A 22,956-nucleotide genomic window follows, 5' to 3' on the forward strand; every position below is an offset into this window, starting at 1 on the left:
TACAATTGTAAAATGCCCTAAGTTTTCGTGTGACGAAAAACTATGTTTTTCTCTGGCTAAATCAACTGGCTCTATCCACTCGCTAAGGCTGAGCAATGTGTACACAGTTGCCTTAACTAGCACAGCTCGTAGCTGGTAATCTCCCATCAGGAAATATCTCGAGATTTCAAAAACTTATGAAAACACAGATGTGTTCATAACAAAACGTCTCTTCTGAAGCCACAACAGAGCAGGGTGCCGTTCGTCTAGCATATGGCCCTTCTAGGAGGGGAGTGCCCTTAGAATAACTCGCTTGTAATCGCCTATCTCACTCCCTCACCTTACTGTGGCTTCACCTCCTGCCACAGATCGTGTCGGCCAATCTGACCTCTTGCTGCAACTTTGTCGTTTCTTTGCCCAGTGGGATTTCAGAAACGAACTAGGCCGAACGCTAGTTTCACCCAGTCCAATGAGCATTCACTGTTCTTTCATTTAGTAATAAGTTCCAGCCAAACAAGAGCTGTCCAAGTGGACTTCGTTGTTCATACACCTATCACGTGATATTTGAATGTTTACAAAAATCCTGGTGACTCACGCTGTTGCCCTCCTTTCTGCATACCAAAAGTGACCTCCCGGTGCCTTCCAGATTGCTTTCTTAAACTGAAAGGCTTTCGCAGAGCAGGTGTGAGTATCACGCCCTACACGTGTGAGTGCCATGTGAATTTTTGTTTATCTCAAACAGATGAAACACTTTTTGCTATCCTACGTTTCCGCGTAACAGGAAGGGCTGTGTTCTAATTCGAGACCACCCAAATGAATCCCCTGCTGCTTTAAGATGTTTATTTCAGCGCAGGTGTGCGTCAGAAGACTCGCACAACGGTGACTGATTCTTGTGTAGTTACCTCCGCCTAAAATGCCAGGTGCGGTGCTTGCGTCGCGTCCCTAATTGATCTCCCGCGGCGATGGTTCGCTGGTTTATGACTTTCCTACGTTGAATTCCGCGTCATGTGCTCGGGTCGGCTGGGAAGCCGCGCTTAAACTTCTGTTCACGACTACAGAAATGCTGCTTCTCTCTCAATATGCAAAATAGATGGATTTTGTTAGTAGCCAGTTCATGTGAGCCATGCATGAATTAATTATTCTCCATACTACGCATATTATATGATTCTAAGCAAAGTATGGCTCGTGGGGTATCAAACCCATCGGCTTGATGAGTAGAATCGATTTTACGATATGAAAGTTACATGGCAAAAAAATATCCTGCCACCTTAAAAAATGACTACATTCCATGTGCAGACCATTCCACATAAAGGTTATAATTAAAGTGGAAAAAGTTATTTCCGTAGACTAGACACTGAAGAGCCAAAGAAACTGGTACACCTACGTAATATCGTGTAGGGCTCCCGCGATGACGCAGAAGGGCCGCAACGCGACGTGGCATGGACTCGACTAATGTCTGAAGTAGTGCTGGAGGGAACTGACACAATGAATACTGCCGGGCTATCCATGAATTAGTAAGAGTACAGGGGGTGGAGACCTCTTCTGAACAGTATGTTGCAAAGCATCCCAGATATGCTCAATAATGTTCACGTCTGCGGACTTTGGTGACCAGCGGAAGTGTTTAAACTCAGAAGAGTATTCCTGGAGCTACTCTGTAGCAATTCGGTATGGGTGTGTGTCACATTATCCTGATGGAATTGCCCAAATTCGTCGGAATGCATAATGGACGTGAATGGATGTAGGTGATCAGATGGGATGCTTGTGTACGTGTCACCTGTCGGAGTGATATCCAGACGTATCAAGTTTCCCATATCACTCCAACTGCACACACCCCACACCATTGCAGAGCCTCCACCATCCTGAACAGTTCCCTGCTGACACTCAAGGTCCATGGAGTCATGAGGTTGTCTCCATACCGTTCACATCCATCCGCTTAATACAATTTGAAACGAGACTGGAAACACGTTTCCAGTCATCAACAGTCCAATGTTGGTGTCGACGGCCCCGGACGAGGCGTAAAACTTTGTGTCGTGCAGTCACGAGTGGGCCTTCATCTCCGAAAGCCCATATCGTTGATGGGTTGATGGTTCGTTGAATGGATCGCACGCTGACACCTGTTGATGGCCCAGTATTGAAATCTGCAACAATCTGCGGAAGGGTTGCACTTCTGTCACTTTGAGCGATTCTCTACAGTCGTCGTTGGTGCCATTCTTGCAGGATCTTTGTCCGGTCGCAGCGATGTCAAAGATTTGATGTTTTACCGGATTCCTGATATTCACGGTAGACCCGTGAAATGGCCGAAAGGTAAAGTCTCCACTTCATCGTTACCTCGGAGATCCTGTGTCCCATCGCTCGTGCAATACGACGTTCAAACTCACTTAGTTCCTGGTAACCTGCCATTGTAGCAGCAGTAAGCGATCTAACAACTGCACCAGATACCTGTTTGCTTATATAGGAGTAGCCGACCGCCGCACCGTGTTTTGCCTGTTTACATATCTCTTTATTTGAATACGCATGCCTGTACCAATTTCTTTGGCAATTCAGTGTAGATGTAATTTTGTAGCAGCCCATATGCCTGCAAAAACATGTGAAAAAATTGGAGTAGTAGAAAATGAGACCTTTAATTAAATAAGATCATTTGTAAATGATTTAGTAAGGGCGACAAACTTTTATTTCACATTATGAGATTGTTTCTAAATATAAAACACAGTCGCTCACAATATTGTATTAAATGTCTCATGATTTTGGTTTTTTTCTCATGTCACTGTACCTGTGAGTAAGTGTCAAACAGTTTGAACCACTTACCTTGCTTAGAGAATATTGTGTTAAAGGTAAGTAGAGTAGGGAAGAAGGGAAAGGAAAAGGGAATTAACTAATGGTATCAGCTGCTACGGGACTTGATGCGGAATCAAAAGAGATGCGTGAAAATGTGTGCTGGACTGGAGCTGGAATCCGGGTCCTCCAGCTTACTGGGCAGCAGCTTTAACCGTTGCGCCACTTGCAGACAGCGTTCACCGCAAATGCGCGAACTATCTCGGTACGCTCCCCAGCTGACTCACACTTAAACCGCAATGTTCAGTACGGCTGCACACTTACGTCCGACTTCAAGTGGGAATCTAAAATTAGCGAGCCGGGAGATATGGACGGTTACTGTGAAAAGGAAGCGCTGGGTGGCACTGTGGGTCAGTCAGGGAACGTGCGGAGATAGTCTGAGCATTTGCGAAAAGCACTGTGCCCCGTTGGTGCAGTGGTTAAAGCAACTGCCTACTTAGCAGGGGATCCCGGATTCGAATCCAGTCTGGCGTTCATTTTCACTCGTCTTCGCTGATTCTGCATAAAGTCCCGATGCAGTAAATATAATTACTTCCTTCCCTTTCTCTTCCCTCCTCCATCTTCAATTACATAATACGTATCACCACTGCGGATTCAGCGATGTGTCTGTTCTTTCGGACGTGTCAGAAACAACAGACACTTCGCATTCTTATCATTAAAGTTAAATGTCTGTATTTATCTCATATAGTTCCACAGAACAGAGGCATAAATTGGAGAGTACAATTTTATATAATTACCTAGCTTAATGTACCTTAATTTGATGTTATTTTGTTTCAAAGAGGGCAGGCGTGTAATTATTTGGATTTAAATAAAAGTAAAATAGTAAATCTCATTGAATTTGCTACTTTGTGGCAAATGTTTTTCTGTGTTACATACACAAAACTCAAAAAATTTGTCAAGTGTATAACAAAATTATAACCTAGTGTCATAAAGAAACATAGGCCAGCTCATTTTTACGACAGGTTAATTTAACTCTGCTTTCACTGTCCTAGACTTAGCGTGATAATTTTGTCCTGATACGCGGGGGGTTACTTTGTGAAAATTAGTATTCCACTTTCCAAATGCCTGATTAAACATAAAGACTTATTTGCGAACAAAATTAAAGGATAAAGTTATAAAATTCTATAATAACGTAATTAAATTTCGCAGTACATATTTGTAAATGACTTTACTACAAAAGTGTTACAAAGTTAATAAGTTTTGTGGCAGGGATACAGTTGTAAAATTGCAGTAACGTTTAGCAATCAAGTGGGCGAAATGGACTGTGTACCAAGTCAGGCAGGGCCACTGAGTATCTGTAAAGCATCCTAATGTGAAACTATAAATGTTTGACCTATCTTGACTCCACTGAAACATCACGTACTAATCTGTGCATAGTCAATCATAATTGACAATAAACTGTAAGTGTAAAAAATGTGAGAGTAACATATTGCTATGTTTACAGCTGCTTGCACGTCAAATGCGGCCATTCATGAGAATATCAATATAATGGCACTATCGAGCAGATTCCTAAAAAAGAAATAATTCTTTGAAGTAGTAATGAAAGATTTACTCTATTGCTATATTTACAGTTCCTACTGTATTTCTTTCCAGATATACAAGGCTTACCTAGTCGACATTTCTACAGGAATACAACGCATAAAGCTGCGAGTAATGCGTCGACTTTCACTGTAATACACATAATAAAACGTGTTTAGTTTTACTACTGACTGCAGCAGCAGCAGTAACAGAAGATGACTGCTAATCTCTGGTGCAGCAGCTGTTTCGCTGGACAGGAAAGCTGACAATTTGACAGTATGTTGTCAGTTTGAGGCTGCGTTCACACTGCCGGCCGGGCCGGGCCGGGCTGACGCGTACTGGCTCGGCTCGTGCCGAGGCAGACGAGTAGTGCATTCACCTTGCGCGCCGCGCCGAGCCGGCGAAATGGGGGAAAATCCACTTCTCCGATTTTCATGTTTTAAAAATTCTTAGCGGTATATAAGACTTCGCCACATCGTTTTATGAACTTATTTTTCCTTAAAAGCGTTACTTACGTCGTGAAAAAAGAAAAAGTCTACTTTTCGTTTCGCGTGATTTCTTAGTTTCGTAACGCTTCCCAACCGATTTTGAAGAAAGTATGCGGCTAAATAATCTGATTTTTGTACACGTGGTAGTGTAACATCTTATCTTCGCATTGACTCATTTATCCTTCCATATTTCTTAACAGCCATTGTGAAATTATGCTATTTGTCAACATTGTGCACTTGATTTACAAATCTTGTAGTGAAAAAGTTATGTAGCGGGTAGCTTACTGTTAGATCCGTTTTAGACCATACATTGTTGGGAATGAAATGTAGCTAAAAGTACCAAAAAGTTTTTTAAATGATAATGATACTGATATCTGTCTCTGGTCACAAGTAATGCGAGCTAATCAGTGGCGTCAGTGCCGCGTCCGCAAGCCACGGAGTTCGCGCGGTTACAGCTTGGTTTAGAGTAGTCACATAATGCAGGACAGAAAAAAACTAATTACTAGTGATCAGCGCAGACCTAGTGTCGGTCACTCGTATTATTTTAATGGTCTCATTGTCTAGATAAATCCAAATGTATAAGAATTTTTCCCTCGGCTATTGGACAATCATCTGCTATGCTTTTATAATTGGCCACACGTTGCATCACAATAACAAACTGGAGATTTATGATACGTTTACTGCAGAAACTGAAGCGCAATTCTGTAGTCTCGTTCTCTACTTTGACAGAAAAAATAATGGAGAGTTAATGAAACTACTGTAGATCGACACAGATGTGCGTTTCATTGTTCTTCATTGTTTTTTTTCTTCCTTGGCGGGCTGCGCTGCACTGTCAGGGTAACCCCACTCTTTGGCTAAATGGCTGTTAGCTGCCGGAGGCCAAATAAATAAATTTAAAAAATTCGCACCCTTCGACAGCTGACAAGCAAGTCAGTAGAAAACGCAGCTGCAGTCAACAGTTGCTCGCCTTTAGCTAGTCTGTGCTGTCGTGTAGAACAATGTTTCACTCTTTTATTGGTATTGTTTTGACTCTGCAGTAACTCGTCAAGTTTTGAAGTACAGAAGAACTAGGAGATTATGGATTCATCACATAAATAGCGACAGACATTTAGGAGAGTTTTTTCTTTACATGAAGAACTTAAAAACTATCCCGAAAAATTTTATTCATAATACAGAATGAGTCATAATACATTTCAGTATGTGCTGCAGAACATTCAAGACCAAATTTCGAAACAGAACACAAATTTTCCCAGAAGTATAACAGCAGTTAAAAAATTGTGTATAACGATAAGGTAAGATTCGTTAGTACACACTTTTTGGTTTGCAGTAAAACTTTGTACAGCATTCACTACTTCCAATTAATTGTAGTCATGCTTTTGTATTTTAAATTTCACAAACGCTTACCTCTGACGGGAAGAGAGTTTAAGGGACTCGAAAATCATTAGGAAGTAATTAGCTTCGTTATTTTGGGTAATGTCTTGCTGTGTCTTCAACGAAGAATCGCAGAAATACTCCTTCAGAATTTTCCAACTCTTTTCTTCTTTTTTCTTCATGATGCAGCGCTTGGCAGTGGTGATGTTTTATCATGTGGAGCCACTGATGACCTCACAGAATTCTTTTCATTACCTTGTAAGATAGACAGATTTATAGGCAAAGAGTTTTGAGATAATGCCCATTGACTCAGTGGTTCTATTTCCACTGATAAGGAACTGTGCATAGCTCTTGGAACTTAGGAAAATCATACGACAGAACAAAGCCCGAGTGGAATTGCATTTTAATATACTATTCCCTGGATCACATGACCTTATTTTGCCAAGTTATACAAGTTATTCTCTGTAACCGTCTCTCAGGTCTTTGCATTTCGATTTCATTATTTTAATTGAAAGAATATACAAGGGTGCAAGAAAATGTCTCTTTAATTATTTATTGTTGTATAACTGTGAAATGACATGGACTAACATGTGCAAACAAAACTGTAAAAACTTCGCCCAACACCACACTTGAGTAACACATTTTACGATTTTTTTTTCTCATGTATCTGTCCACTGGCATCTCCTTTCATGCAATAGCATCGTCATTCCGATTAGGAGTGTCCACCGTATCAATGGTGGTGAAGGACGTTTGTATGGCCATATGGGAGTCACTTGCTCCCATTCATTTACCAACGCCAACTGTTTCTCGATTTAAAGAAATTGCCAGTGAAATGCATACGAGATGGGGATTGCCAAACTGTGTGGGATGTATAGACGGGAAGCACATACGTGTCCAATGTCCTAAACATTCTGGCAGGATGTTTTACAATTACAAACAGTATTATTCGATTGTACTCCAAGCAGTTGCTGATGCAAATTACAAATTTATGGCTATAGATGTTGGTGCCTACGGTAAACAGTCTGATGCAGAAGTGTTTAAAGAAAGTAAGTTATATAAGAAACTTACAAATGGGTAGCTGTTATTACCGCCACCAACAGGACTTGAAGGAATGTGTCAGGAACTACCGTACGTCATTTTGGGAGATGAAGCTTACCCCTTATTAGAGAATTTGGTGAGACCTTTTCGTCGTAGAAATTTGGACAACGAGAAGATTCTATACAATGATATGCATTCCAGAGCAAAAAAAGTTGTTGAATGTGCATTTGATATAATGACCAATAAATGGAGACTACTGAGCAAGGAAATTGAAACATCCATTGACGTAGCTGATCACATAGTCAAGTGCATTTGTCTACTTCATAAAATTGTCATTGACAGAGAAGGATGCAATGTTGAAGCTGAAAAGTTTTGTAACAAAGCTGATATGCAGACAGCTAGTGCCACATTCAACAGAAATTCCACATTACGTTCGAAAACTGTCAGGAACACTTTTGTTGAATATTTCGTTAAAAATGCAACATAAAATAATTAAAAAAACCTTTCAAAAATAAATTTTGGAATTGAAAGTACTTAGCTATTTACTGTATTTTTGTGTATCTCATTTCATTGTAAATAAAACAAATAAAATTATAAAGGAAAATAATTTATATTTGTGTACTATCTGAAACACACTCCTTGGTTACTTCGTTCCATAATCTGGAAATTGCATCATTACTGTTATACTAGCCGAATTTCTGATACCAACTTGATGGACACAAGTTAATGTTATGTATATGTTATTCTGCATTCATTAAAGTAAAACCATCGCAAAAAGATGTCACAGACAACAGCTTATAGTAACGTGCTACAGCATGACTTTACAATGCATTGTCATCTGGTAGGGACACATTTCCGTCCCTCAGTGACACTCTATCTGTTTCAGTTTACAAGTAAATGCGAACTATTCAGTGGCGGCATAGCCGCGATCGCTGGCAAGCTATTGTTGTAAATGCATGTAAACACGGTAGATTAAATAAATGAAATAAGTAATTTCGCATGTATCATTATAATAAACGTAATTTTTCCTCACTGATTGTGAAATGTGAGGTAACATCTTAAAATAAAAGACGTGTGCAGTCCCACTTGTGATGAAAGCAGAAGGGAGACGTGTGATGCGTGTACTGCAGAAGCTGTAGTGCTGCTCCACAGGCTCGCGCCTGCGGTCGGCTCGCGCCGGCAATATTAAACACTCGGGATGTCGCCGGCTCGGCTCCTGGAGGCTCGGCCCGGCCGGCAGTGTGAACGCAGCCTAAGAGTTGAATGTCATGAGAAACTATTCCATTTCAAACAGGTGCTTCAGTGATAACTCGATGATGCAAAAGCAAGGAATCACTTCCATGTCACACCAGACACAGTGTTTCAAGAAGATGACAGCTATTTGTTCCGACTGAGAGGAAAAGAGAGCCGCTGAAGTAAAAAGATAGAAGACGGTACAAGTAGAAACACACTGTTTCGCAATCTTTGCGCTATGAAAATCAGACATCGAATGGTGCTGCTATTGTCAAAGCCATACATTTTGAGGCCCAGTGCTGATTAATTTTGAGAGTGAAGCTCTCCGACATGTCTCCGACATGTCTACATATAAATCTACATGGTTACTCTGCAATTCACACTTAAGTGCCTGGCAGAGGATTCATCGAACCATTTTCATACAACTTCTCTACCATTCCACTCTCGAATGGCGCCTGGGAAAAAGGAACACCTAAATCTTTCCGTTCGAGCTCTGATTTCTCTTATTTTGTTATGATGAACATTTCTCCCTATGTAGGAGGGTCTCAACAAAATATTTTCACATTCGGAAGAGAAAGTTGGTAATTGAAATTTCGTAAATAGATCTCGCCGCAAAGAAAACCAACCGCCTTTGTCTCAGTGACTGTCACCCCACCTCACGCATCACATCAGTGACACTCTCATCCCTATTGCACGATAACACAAAACGAGCTGCCCTTCTTTGCACTTTTTTGATGTCCTCCGTCAACCCTACCTGGTAAGGATCCCACACCGCGCAGCAATATTCCAGCAGAGGATGGACAAGTGTAATGTAGGCTGTCTCTTTAGTGGGTTTGTCGCATCTTCTAAGTGTTCTGCCAACAAAGCGCAGTCTTTCTTTCGCGTTCCCCACAATATTATCTATGTGGTCCTTCTAATTTAAGTTGCTCATAACTGTAATTCCTAGGTATTTAGCCGAATTGACAACCCTTAGATTTGCGCGATTGATCATATACCCAAAATTTCTTTTAGTATGCATGTACACTCCTGGAAATGGAAAAAAGAACACATTGACACCGGTGTGTCAGACCCACCATACTTGCTCCGGACACTGCGAGAGGGCTGTACAAGCAATGATCACACGCACGGCACAGCGGACACACCAGGAACCGCGGTGTTGGCCGTCGAATGGCGCTAGCTGCGCAGCATTTGTGCACCGCCGCCGTCAGTGTCAGCCAGTTTGCCGTGGCATACGGAGCTCCATCGCAGTCTTTAACACTGGTAGCATGCCGCGACAGCGTGGACGTGAACCGTATGTGCAGTTGACGGACTTTGAGCGAGGGCGTATAGTGGGCATGCGGGAGGCCGGGTGGACGTACCGCCGAATTGCTCAACACGTGGGGCGTGAGGTCTCCACAGTACATCGATGTTGTCGCCAGTGGTCGGCGGAAGGTGCACGTGCCCGTCGACCTGGGACCGGACCGCAGCGACGCACGGATGCACGCCAAGACCGTAGGATGCTACGCAGTGCCGTAGGGGACCGCACCGCCACTTCCCAGCAAATTAGGGACACTGTTGCTCCTGGGGTATCGGCGAGGACCATTCGCAACCGTCTCCATGAAGCTGGGCTACGGTCCCGCACACCGTTAGGCCGTCTTCCGCTCACGCCCCAACATCGTGCAGCCCGCCTCCAGTGGTATCGCGACAGGCGTGAATGGAGGGACGAATGGAGACGTGTCGTCTTCAGCGATGAGAGTCGCTTCTGCCTTGGTGCCAATGATGGTCGTATGCGTGTTTGGTGAGCGCCACAATCAGGACTGCATACGACCGAGGCACACAGGGACAACACCCGGCATCATGGTGTGGGGAGCGATCTCCTACACTGGCCGTACACCACTGGTGATCGTCGAGGGGACACTGAATAGTGCACGGTACATCCAAACCGTCATCGAACCCATCGTTCTACCATTCCTAGACCGTCAAGGGAACTTGCTGTTCCAACAGGACAATGCACGTCCACATGTATCCCGTGCCACCCAACGTGCTCTAGAAGGTGTAAGTCAACTACCCTGGCCAGCAAGATCTCCGGATCTGTCCCCCATTGAGCATGTTTGGGACTGGATGAAGCGTCGTCACACGCGGTCTGCACGTCCAGCACGAACGCTGGTCCAACTGAGGCGCCAGGTGGAAATGGCATGGCAAGCCGTTCCACAGGACTACATCCAGCATCTCTACGATCGTCTCCATGGGAGAATAGCAGCCTGCATTGCTGCGAAAGGTGGATATACACTGTACTAGTGCCGACATTGTGCATGCTCTGTTGCCTGTGTCTATGTGCCTGTGGTTCTGTCAGTGTGATCATGTGATGTATCTGACCCCAGGAATGTGTCAATAAAGTTTCCCCTTCCTGGGACAATGAATTCACGGTGTTCTTATTTCAATTTCCAGGAGTGTAGATGACGTCGCACTTTTATTTATTTAGTGCCAATTGCCACTTTCCGCACCATACAGAAGAACGATATTTTCTGAATCCATTTTGGTTATGCATCAATAAGTCATTTTCTTCAAGGTGATTTATAATGTTGTGTAAATAAATGTTCAGAGGGCATCCATTGTTGCACTTACAACAACGTGTGTATGTCTATAAAACAGCCCAGCGTACCCGCCGTATATGACGATATTAATCCCACAGAAAAGGTTTGGGGCTATTCGGAACAGCAGGTGAAACATAGCAGAGAACGCCCCGCAATTTGGTAGCTCAACAGGATCCAATTATCAATAAGAGACATCAGCTGGATGTGGAATATCTGGGGGAACTTATTGATTCTCTTCCTCGGCGAAGTGAGGCAATTACCACGGCTAGAGGTTGTGTTAAATGGTATTAGCGTGACGTCTCTTGGAGCGACTAATATTTTGTCCGATGTACTTTGTCATGGGCAACAGACCAATGGTACATACAGGGTGTTCGGAAATTTCCCATTATAAACATGTAGGACTTGTAGAGGGGAGTGATATATATGCACTCCAGCTTCAGGCCAGGAGTGACCTACCGGGACCATCCGACCGCCGTGTCATCCTCAGAGGAGCATGCGGATAGCAGGGGTCAGCACACCGCTCTCCCGGTCGTTATGATGGTAGAGGGGAGTGAGTACATAATATTTTGTATAGAAAACACATATCAGGGAGCGTCATCCAACGACGCTACAGAGCGTCAACGTTGTATTCGCCGGTGCCGGTAAATACCGTATATGTACACTGAAGAGCCAGGCTAACTGGTACACCTGCCCAACATCGTGTAGAGCCCCAACAGGCACGCAGAATTTCCGCAGCACGACGTGGCATGGTCTCGACTAATGTCTGCAGGGAACTGACACCATGAATGCTGCAAGGCTGTCCATAAATCCGTGAGAGTACGAGGGAGTGTATGTCTCTTCTGAACAGCATGTATCAAGGCATCCAAGATATGTTCAATAATGTTCATGTCTCGAGAGTCTGGTGGCCATCAGAAGTGTTTAAACTCAGAAGAGTGTTCCTGGAGCTACTCTGTAGCAGTTCTGGGCGTGTGGGGTGTCCCATTGTACTGCTCAAATTGCCCTAGTCCGTCGGAACGAACAATTAACATGAATTGATGCAGCTAATCAGACACGATGCTGACGTATGTGTCATCTGTGACAGTCGTATCTAGATGTATCAGCGGAACCATATCACTCCAAATGCACATGCCCCACACCACTACAGAGCCTCCACCAGCTTGAAAGGTCCCCTGCTAAGATGCAGGGTCCATGGATTCATGAGGTTGTCTCCATATTTGTACACGCCCATTCTCTCGATACAATTTGAAACGAGACTTGTCCGACCAGACAACATGTTTCCAGTCATCAAGAGTCGAATGTCAGTGTTGATAGGCCCAGGCGAGACGTAAAGCTTTGTGTCGTGCATTCAGCAAGGGTACACGAGTAGGCCGAAGCCCATATCGATGATGTTTCGTTGAATGGTTTGCACGCTGACACTTGCTGATGGCCCAGTGTTGAAATCTGCAGCAATTTGCGGAAGGGTTGCACTTCTGTCAGCTGAACGATTCTCTTCAGTTGTGGTTGGTCTCGTTCTTGCAGGTTCTTTCTCCGGTCGCAGTGATGTCGGAGATTTGATGTTTTACCGGATTCCTGATGTTCACGGTACACTCGTGAAATGGTCGTACGTGAAAATCCCCACTTCATCGCTACCTCGGAAATGCTGTGTTTCTTATTTCGTGCGCCGAGTGTAACACCTCGTTCGAACTCACTTAAATCTTGATAACCTGTCATTGTAGCAGCAGTAACCGATCTAACAACTGCGCCGGACACTTGTTGTCTTATATAGGCGGACACGTGCCTATACCAATTTCTTTGGTGCTTCAGTGTATATACAGGGGGATTCCGTGATGATGTTACGAATGTTCTAGGATGATGGAGGAGGATAATTGTGTCAATTTGAGGTAAGAGTCTCTCCAACAGAAACGAACGAGTTGTAATCACAGAATAAGGCTTTCACAGCATTCGTTGTCATCACTTAACACTTACAGGCTGAGATGCCATGGTCCATACATAAAACTCTACCCTGACGTTTCGCCTTCGACTGTGGAAGGCATCCTCCGAGGACAAGCGGCGAACTGCAACGAGAGCGCGAGTGAGCGCCGTATATATAAGCCATGCAGAGGGCGCCGCTGTCAGTCACGTGACGTCGGCTGTGCTATAATCTCTGAAACGCCAACTTTCTCACTTGAAATTAATCGATTGCCACGCTGTTGCTGCAATGTTGACATCCATCTTGTCCAGCTTAATGCCTTCATCTTTTCTTCTAAAATTACTGCTGTGTTTGGCAACCTCAATAGCCTCTCTGTACATTCGCGCATAATAATGCGACGTCTTTGCTATGACGGTCGTCTCACTAATGGCATCTCAGCCCGGAAGTGTTAAGTGATGAACAAGTTGTATGTTATAAGTGGAAACCTTTGTAATACCCTTGGCAGTGGAATACACGCACTGGTACCGTTTTTAGTAAACATGGGCTCTAAAATGCACATCTGGGCAGCTATAAACACTTGTTCATCTTCGTTACTGTGAAACGCATCTCCTCTATTGAACAAGTGCCTATAGCTCTTAAGGTATGCATTTTAAATTCCACGTTCACTAGATATTTCTTCTTATTTTGATTCATACTTCCACCTCTGAAAGTTGCCTGCCCTACAAATAACACTATCACCACACGTATTCCACTGTTAAAGAAGAACGGTTTTCGCCTGCAACTTTCGAGTCGGTCGTTTCTAATTCAGGAAGCCTTTGTCAAATTGATACATTTATGCTTCTCCATCATCCTAGAAATTTTGTAACATCATCACTGATCACAATGTAGATACATACATTTGCAGGCGCCGGAGCCAATAATTTTGCACTGTGGCGTCGTTGAATGACATTTCCGGACATGGGTTCCTACACAAAATATTATATACTCACCTCTACAAGTCTTAGGAGTTTGCACCGTTAATTCCGAACACCCTGCAATCCTGAATGACCTTGTCGCTCGTGATCGATTTAGGAAACTTCTCTCCAGTGGTGAGTGAGTAACTGTAAAAATGATACATTGTGAAATCTTGCTTATAAGTCCGAGACCTTTTCTTAACTTGTAAAGTGCCTGCTAGTGAACACGTCATCAGAGGCTATGAGGGCAAGTGTCGCGGTGTAGCTGCTGCATCTATCGCGAGTTGCTGTTCGTTGTAAACACGGTGATTCCGTGACGACGTTACTATATTTCAGGAACGATGGATAAGGATACATGTATCAATCTGAGATAAGAGCTCCTGCTCCGGAAACGACGGAGTCAAAAGTTACGAGCGAAAATTGCTGTGATACCCTTGACAGTGGAATACACCTACCTTTACTGTTGTTACTTTGTAGGGAAGGCAATTCCTGGAAAATGTCCTGTTTGTTGCCGGCCGAAGTGGCCGTGCGGTTAAAGGCGCTGCAGTCTGGAACCGCAAGACCGCTACGGTCGCGGGTTCGAATCTTGCCTCGGGCATGGATGTTTGTGATGTCCTTAGGTTAGTTAGGTTTAACTAGTTCTATGTTCTAGGGGACTAATGACCTCAGCAGTTGAGTCCCATAGTGCTCAGAGCCATTTTTTTGTCCTGTTTATTATTCACCAACGGATATGGAACCATCATGATGGAGACCCATCTCCCTTTGGCCCGAGTGTTCGTGAACACCTGGATTTGGCATTTTCAGAAAAGTGAATAGGCATGGATGATCCTCTTTCGTGTCTAGCACCTGTACATGATCTCACCCCACTTAATTTCTCTCCTAGGAGCCATGTGGTCTTGTGTATGTGAAACCTGTCAGTACTGAATAGGATCTTCTGGCAAGAAATCTCGCTGCCTGTGACACTGTCCAAACGCTAACGGTGATATTAGAACGGATATAGCAGGACTATGTGTGACGACGCCATGATTGCTTTGAGGCTGTGGGACGCTAATTTGAACAACTGTCGCAAAGGTGGCAGTTTGGGAAACTTGCGCAAGTCAAATGTACCACAGACTTAAGATTAACGGTCTCACTGACATCAAGTTAAGTGTGCCGTTACTAGTCCATTAACACGGTAAATTGTCTCGGGCGTATTGGGGCTATTCAGTGGGAGTGGTATACGTCATGATCGGGATTAAGAAGTTGGATCTAGGCTTATACTTTCGACTCTGTCGTTTCCGGAATAGTGTCCCTTACGTCAAACTGATAAATTGCCCCTTCTCTACTATTCATGAAAGTTGGCAACATTGTGGCAGAATCACTTTGTGTAACAGCAGTTTGACACTGTGCTTTTGACGTCAAACTTACGAACCTCCATCACCAAAGCTGTATTTATTCTTTTAAACTGAAAACTCTCCTTACCTTACATAAAAAATAAACATTCTCCACCAATAACAGTCTAACACTGGATATACTCGCTCATGTGTTAAGTACACTGACAACATCTACAAATCTTAGATGATGTTTCGCTACGTTGCAATAGACCTTCCTCTCGTGAAAGGTGCTGTAGTTTCCTTTTCAATACATCTTTACTATTAGAATGTGTTTTCTTGGGCTGTCTTGCATATTTCACTAAGTATCTAAGTCAGTGACTCCCAATATTTCTGAGACCATTAGCACTGGTGCAGTCAGATGTTAGCTAGTACCCCATTCCTCAAATTCCGACCACTGAGCGTGCCCCTTCGCCATCCAATAACAACCTAGCGCCAGGCACACAGCTAAACTATTGTTTTTGTTGTGGTCTTCAGTCCTGAGACGGGTTTGATGCAGCTCTTTATGCTGCTCTATCCTGCGCAAACTTCTTCATCTCCCAGTACCTACTGCAGCCTACATCCTTCTGAATCTGTTTAGTGTATTCATCTCCTGGTCTCCCTCTACGATTTTTACCCTCCACGCTACCCTCCAGTACTAAATTGGTGATCCCTTGATGCCTCAGAACATGTCCTACCAACCGATCTCTTCTTCTGGTCAAGTTGTGACACAAACTCCTCTTCTCCCCAATTCTATTCAATACCTCCTCATTAGTTATGTGATCTACCCATCTAATCTTCAGCCGGCCGAAGTGGCCGTGCGGTTAAAGGCGCTGCAGTCTGGAACTGCAAGACCGCTACGGTCGCGGGTTCGAATCCTGCCTCGGGCATGGATGTTTGTGATGTCCTTACGTTAGTTAGGTTTAACTAGTTCTAAATTCTAGGGGACTAATGACCTCAGCAGTTGAGTCCCATAGTGCTCAGAGCCATCTAATCTTCAGCATTCTTCTGTAGCACCACATTTCGAAAGCTTCTATTCTCTTCTCGTCCAAACTATTTATCGTCCATGTTTCACTTCCATACATGGCTACACTCCACACAAATACTTTCAGAAACGACTTCCTGACACTTAAGTCAATACTTGATGTTAACAAATTTCTCTTCTTCAGAAACGCTTTCCTTGCCATTGCCAGTCTACATTTTATATCCTCTCTACTTCGACCATCATCAGTTCGTTTGCTCCCCAAATAGCAAAACTCCTTTACTACTTTAAGTGTCTCGTTTCCTAATCTAATTCCCTCAGCATCACCCGACTTAATTCGACTACATTCCATTATCCTCGTTTCGCTTTTGTTGATGTTAATCTTATATCCTCCTTTCAAGACACTGTCCATTCCGTTCAACTGCTCTAACAAGTCCTTTTGCTGTCTCTGACTGAATTACAATGTCATCGGCGAATCTCAAAGTTATTATTTCTTCTCCATGGATTTTAATACCTACTCCGAAATTTTCTTTTGTTTCCTTTACTGCTTGCTCAATATACAGATTGAATAGCATCGGGGAGAGGCTACAACCCTGTCTCACTCCCTTCCCAACCACTGCTTCCCTTTCATGTCCGTCGACTCTTATAACTGCTATCTGGTTTCTGTGCAAATTGTAAATAGCCTTCCGCTCCCTGTATTTTACCCCCGCCACCTTCAGAATTTGAAAGAGAGTATTCCAGTCAACATTATCAAAAGCTTTCTCTAAGTCCACAAATGCTGGAAACGTAGGTTTGCCTTTCCTTAATCTTTCTACTAAGATAAATCGTAGGGTCAAAAAAATGGTCCAAATGGCTCTGAGCACTATGGGACTCAACTGCTGTGGTCATAAGTCCCCTAGAACTTAGAACTACTTAAACCTAACTAACCTAAGGACATCACACACATCCATGCTCGAGGCAGGATTCGAACCTGCGACCGTAGCGGTTGTGCGGTTCCAGACTGTAGCGCTTTTGACCGCTCTGCCACTCTGGCCGGCTAGTAGGGTCAGTATTGCCTCGTGTGTTCCAACATTTCTATGTAATACAAACTGATATTCCCCGAGGTCGGCTTCTACCAGTTTTTCCATTCGTCTGTAAAGAATTCGCGTTAGTGTTTGGCAGCTGTGACTTATTAAACTGATAGCTCGGTAATTTTCACATCTGTCAGCACCTGCTTTCTTTGGGATTGGAATTATTATATTCTTCTTAAAGTCTGAGGGTATTTCGCCTGTCTCATACATCTTGCTTACCAGATGGTAGAGTTTTGTCAGGACTGGCTCTCCCAAGGCAGTCAGTAGTTCTAATGGAATGCTGTCTACTCTCGGGGCCTTGTTTTGACTTTGGTCTTTCAGTGCTCTGTCAAACTCTTCATGCAGTATCATATCTCCCATTTCATCTTCATCTACATCCTCTTCCATTTCCATAATATTGTCCTCAAGAGCATCGCCCTTGTATAGACCCTCTATATACTCCTTCCACCTATCTGCTTTCCCTTCTTTGCTTAGAACTGGGTTTCCATCTGAGCTCTTGATATTCATGTAAGTGGTTCTCTATTTTCCAAAGATCTCTTTAATTTTGCTGTAGGCAGTATCTATCCCACCGCTCGTGAGATAAGCCTCTACATCCTTACATTTGTCCTCTAGTCATCCCTGCTTAGCCATTTTACACTTCCGGTCGATCTCATTTTTGAGACGTTTGTATTCCTTTTTGCCTGCTTCACCTACTGCATATTTGTATTTTCTCCTTTCATCAATTAAATTCAGTATCTCTTCTGTTACCCGAGGATTTCTACTAGCCCTCCGCTTTTTACCTACTTGATCCTCTGCTGCCTACACTATTTCATTCCTCTAAGCTACCCATTCTTCTTCTACTGTATTTCTTTTCCCCATTCCTGTCAATTGTTCCCTTATGCTCTGCCTGAAACTCTGTACAACCTCTGATTCTTTCAGATTACCCAGGTCGCAACTCCATAAATTCCCACCTTTTTTATGTTTCTTCAGTTTTAATCTACAGTTCATAACCAATAGATTGTGGTCAGAGTCCACATCTGCCCCTGGAAATGTCTTACAATTTAAAACCTGGTTCTTAAATCTCTGTCTTACCATTATATAATCTATCTGAAACCTTCTAGTATCTCCAGGGTTCTTCCATGTATACAACATTCTTCCATGATTCTTGAACCAAGTGTTAGCTATGATTAAGTTATGCTCTGTGCAAAATTCTACCAGGTGGCTTCCTCTTTCATTCGTCAGTCCCAATCCATATTCACATACTATGTTTCTTTCTCTCCCTTTTCCTACTGCCGAATTCCAGTCACCTGTGACTATTAAATTTTCGTCTGCCTTCACTACCTGAATAATTTCTTTTATCTCATCATACATTTCATCAATTTCTTCATCATCTGCAGAACTAGTTGGCATATAAATTTGTACTAATGTAGTAGGCGTGGGCTTCTTGTCTATCTTGGCCACAATAATGCGTTCACTATGCTGTTTGTCGTGGCTTACACGCACTCCTATTTTTATATTCATTATTAAACCTACTCCTACATTACCCCTATTTGATTTTGTATTTATAACCCTGTATTCACCTGACCAAAAATCTTGTTCCTCCTGCCACCGAACTTTACTAATTCCCACTATATCTAACTTTAACCTATACATTTTGTAACACGCTACCCATAACTTATCTGGTTTTGGCGTGTCTTCACCCCCAGCTAATTGACTGACAGATCAACAGAGAGTGCAAAACTGCCGCAATATCTGATAACGCAAAAAAAGTAATAAGGCCCTGTGACTCCTGATTCAACTGCAGTGGCAGTGTTGGCATTAATTGATTCAGAATTGATCACTTTTAATTAAAAAGGGGTGCACATTGATGTTATATTTAGCTATTGAACACCAGATGCAAATGCTGAACATAAAATCAATTAAGAAAGTGACTTGGGATTTCAACTACTTGATTGAAAACACATGCAGTCGATTAGCACAAATTTATTTTAACTCCCGACCTTCAATCATCACATTACAAGACTCTCCTATCAGGCAGTGGTAATAAATTGCGTTTATGTGGAGTAAAGCACGATAAATCAAAATTAATTCCTATCGACTAACCCAGGCGTAATGCGAAGTGTGAGAAGAATTCCCCAATACACGGCCCATGAAACCCTCGTGGAAACTTTTCCGATGTGATCCAACAAATAAATCAGCCAGAGCGGGTGCAATATCATCGAATTCAGCATGATGGGGCGTCGTCGTTTTCAAGACGTCGGCCGGCCTCGTGGTGCTGCAAGGCTGCACTCGTCTATTCACTCCTAGCTATCTTGTTCAGTACATAGCTGAACCAAAACTTCCTATCTCCAAGCTCAATCGTTCCCTTTCCTAAGTCCTAAACTGCAGAGATGCTCACTCTTTCTCAGGCAAGCTGAGTCAAGAACACCACGTCCACACTCTAGGCAAGCTGGGAACAGAAGACCTCTACGGAGACTTCTCCCAGTCTGCTCTTTGCCTCAGTTTCCCCTCCAGCAAAATCACTTACGCCAATTGCAGTGCAAGTCACACAAATTATGCATTGCTTTCTAGCGCCAACCAATGGCTGCTTTGGGAAGTGAACAAATTCCCACAAAATTTCCCTTCCTCTCAACTTCTGCTAGTTAGCTCCTCCCAGGCCACCCATCAAGGTTAGCGTCTGCACAAAACACCAATTTTTCCCGAATTCTGACTCCCAGGAGAGTACTTCAAATCCCTTATCCTATGTTCCCATCGGAGGCCGGCGTATTTCCTTCTGTCGCTCTTCACCTGATTTACTTCAGACACTGTGGACTGTGAATTCAGCATGAAGTTACTATAGTCACAAACACGCATATTTTGACATCTGTTGACCGCTCCCCCGTAGCTTTGCGCGGCTTACTCGCATGTTTCACTGAAAACGGGATGATGGACATTTATCAACAGGCGTACAAGTTCTCCGTATGCTTCCCAGTACACCAGCATGGGGTCAACCACCCACTCACTGTCACTCATTTTAAGGCAGCTGGAGGCCAGGCCCCGTTACCGCTTTCTCAGAGCCTCAGCCGGCCTAAGCTGCCTTTTGACGCTTCCCTTCACTGCTCCCCAGCCAGCCACAGTCAACTCTGAATACTTCCCTGGGATCAACTAGCCTCCAGTAAATGGATGCGTTTTCACAAAGTTTTCATGTAATGTGAATTACTTTAAAACCATCACCCGACATTAATTATTCCAATATGTCCATACTATATGCTCTACAAGATGCATTCTGCCTTGTATGGCATTTTTGTTCAGCCCTACCGTTCGCTCAACGTGAGTTAGGTGATCTTTAATGACTTCATGTAAGGGGCATAGTTCTTGCCATCTCACAATTTCCCTTTTTAAATTTTCTAATCTACCTGCCCGATTAAGGGATCTGACATTCCACGCTCCAATCCATAGAATGCCAGTTTTCTTTCCCCTGATAACGACGTCCTCTTGAGTAGTCCCCGCCTGGAGATCCGAATGTGGGACTATTTTACCTCCAGAATATTTTACCCAAGAGGACGCCATCATCATTTAATCATGCAGTAAAGCTGCATGCCCTCAGAAAAAATTACGGCTGTAGTTTCCCTTGCTTTCAGCCATTCGCAGTACCACAACAGCAAGGCCGTTTTCGTTAGTGTTACAGGGCCAGATCAGTCAATCATCCAGACTGTTCCCCTGCAACTACTGAAAAGGCTGCTGCCCCTCTTCAGGACCACACGTTTGTCTGGCCTCTCTACAGATACCCCTTCATTGTGGTTGCACATACGGTACGGCTATCTGTATCATTGAGGCATGCAAGCCTCCCCACCAACAGCAAGGTCCATGGTTCATGGGGGGGCCAGCTAAACTACAGAACGAAAAAGAACTGTCTTTGAACAATTTTAATTTTAAAATGACGGAAGATGATATTCTGTTTTGTGGGTGTTTTATTAAGCCACAAAATCGATTCTGAGTACATCGCGAGTAGACATTTGCTCACTGGACTCATTAATTCTGATTCGGAAAGAATTGGAAAACTTCAGGCAATTAATGCTTTGTGTCTGACGATTCTAATAATAATAATAGTAATACCGGTTAGTATACCTTATGGCATTAGTCTTGTGTTGTGCTGTGAATTAGTTCACTTAACTGTTTCGAATGAGTAACGAAGCAATTTCTGGTCTGTTGCAGGAACTATCTTCAACTTGGAGAAGACACTTCCGTGAGATATACAGCGTTTATTATGAATGTCTCTCACTTCCACAGTCATCAACATATGGTACAAAGCACGAAGTATATGGGTAGTGGGTGGACTAGGTGAGGAACTTTTGACCTCCACAGCATAGTGTCACGCGTACATTCTTCTTTTCCTTGTTCCATCCGCACAGCGTCGGTGTGGCTAGCCCCTCCTACCCAGATAGGAATATGTGCATCCCAACTGTCTGCATGTAGTACTAGTCATGTAAAAAGGATGCGGATCGTGTAACTGAGGCAATGCTTGGGTACCAGCCTGGTATTCACATAGTGGGATGTGGGAGTCCACCTAAACACCACTTACGGGCTGACTGGCATACCAACCTTGGTCATTAATATGGATGCGGCATTCGATCCTGGGCCAGTGCATCTACCCGTGCCGAAAGCGACGCCTTACTGAGCATGACCATTCAGTGGGCCACATAGTGTCATGCGTTAATGTCAATAATCGATACAAAAATAATTGTTGATAACTTATGTAATTAATATTAGAGACTTCCAAAAATGTGATACTAACCTAACATAACCTAACCTAACCTAACCTAACCTATACACTGTTCAAAAGGTTGGGGAATACGTGCATCAACGTACGGTATATTAAATCTGTTTTGATGCAGGCGGCAGCTGCGGTCTTATTGCATAGCTTGAGATCTCCACATTGAGACGTCCCCTTAGAAAAATTTATGAATTACTGTGCTGATAAACCGCTTACATTATTTGATTTTCAAACAGCTGAGCAGAACTGAACGTACTCAGACATTTCGCTCTTCACCTATTCTGATCAACACTAAACTGACACAATATTTTTAGCGCAACGCAATCTGACTTTCAATAATCCCTACAAAAGAATGGCCCTGACTGACAATAATCTATACCTTTCATCAATTACTTACCTCACAAAAATCTTCGTTACTCGAACTACTGCAATACTGTGAGCGCCACTACTGCCAGCTGAATAAAGGATTCAAACTACTGAAGGCACTAACTACTGATAGGCATAGTTAGCAAATGAAAGATTTTGATAGAGAACAAACAATGTATTTACCTTAATATTGTTCAAAAGTCATAATATATATAGCAGTTCATGACATCCAGTCTTACAAATTTACTGTCTCCGACGGACACAGTTCCAGATCATCCACTCTCAAAACTCCGCCATTTCTCTCCTCACATCCACTGCGCAACGCTACGCGCTGTTAACAGCCAACTGCCCAACACTACAATAGCAAATTCCAACAATGCAAACCCAGCCACAGACTGCACACAGCACAGCCAGTGATTTTCGTACAGAGCGCTTCGTGGCGGTGGCGTTATCAATATAAGAACCTAAACAGCCTACTTACAACTTTCACTGTAGGCGACAATTAAAATCATTCGCCATCTATCGGCGCTGTTGCATTACAGCGAAAGGTGGCCCCTCGGAAT

Source organism: Schistocerca americana, chromosome 8, assembly GCF_021461395.2.
Source record: "Schistocerca americana isolate TAMUIC-IGC-003095 chromosome 8, iqSchAmer2.1, whole genome shotgun sequence".
In the NCBI taxonomy this organism is placed as follows: Eukaryota; Metazoa; Arthropoda; class Insecta; order Orthoptera; family Acrididae; genus Schistocerca; species Schistocerca americana.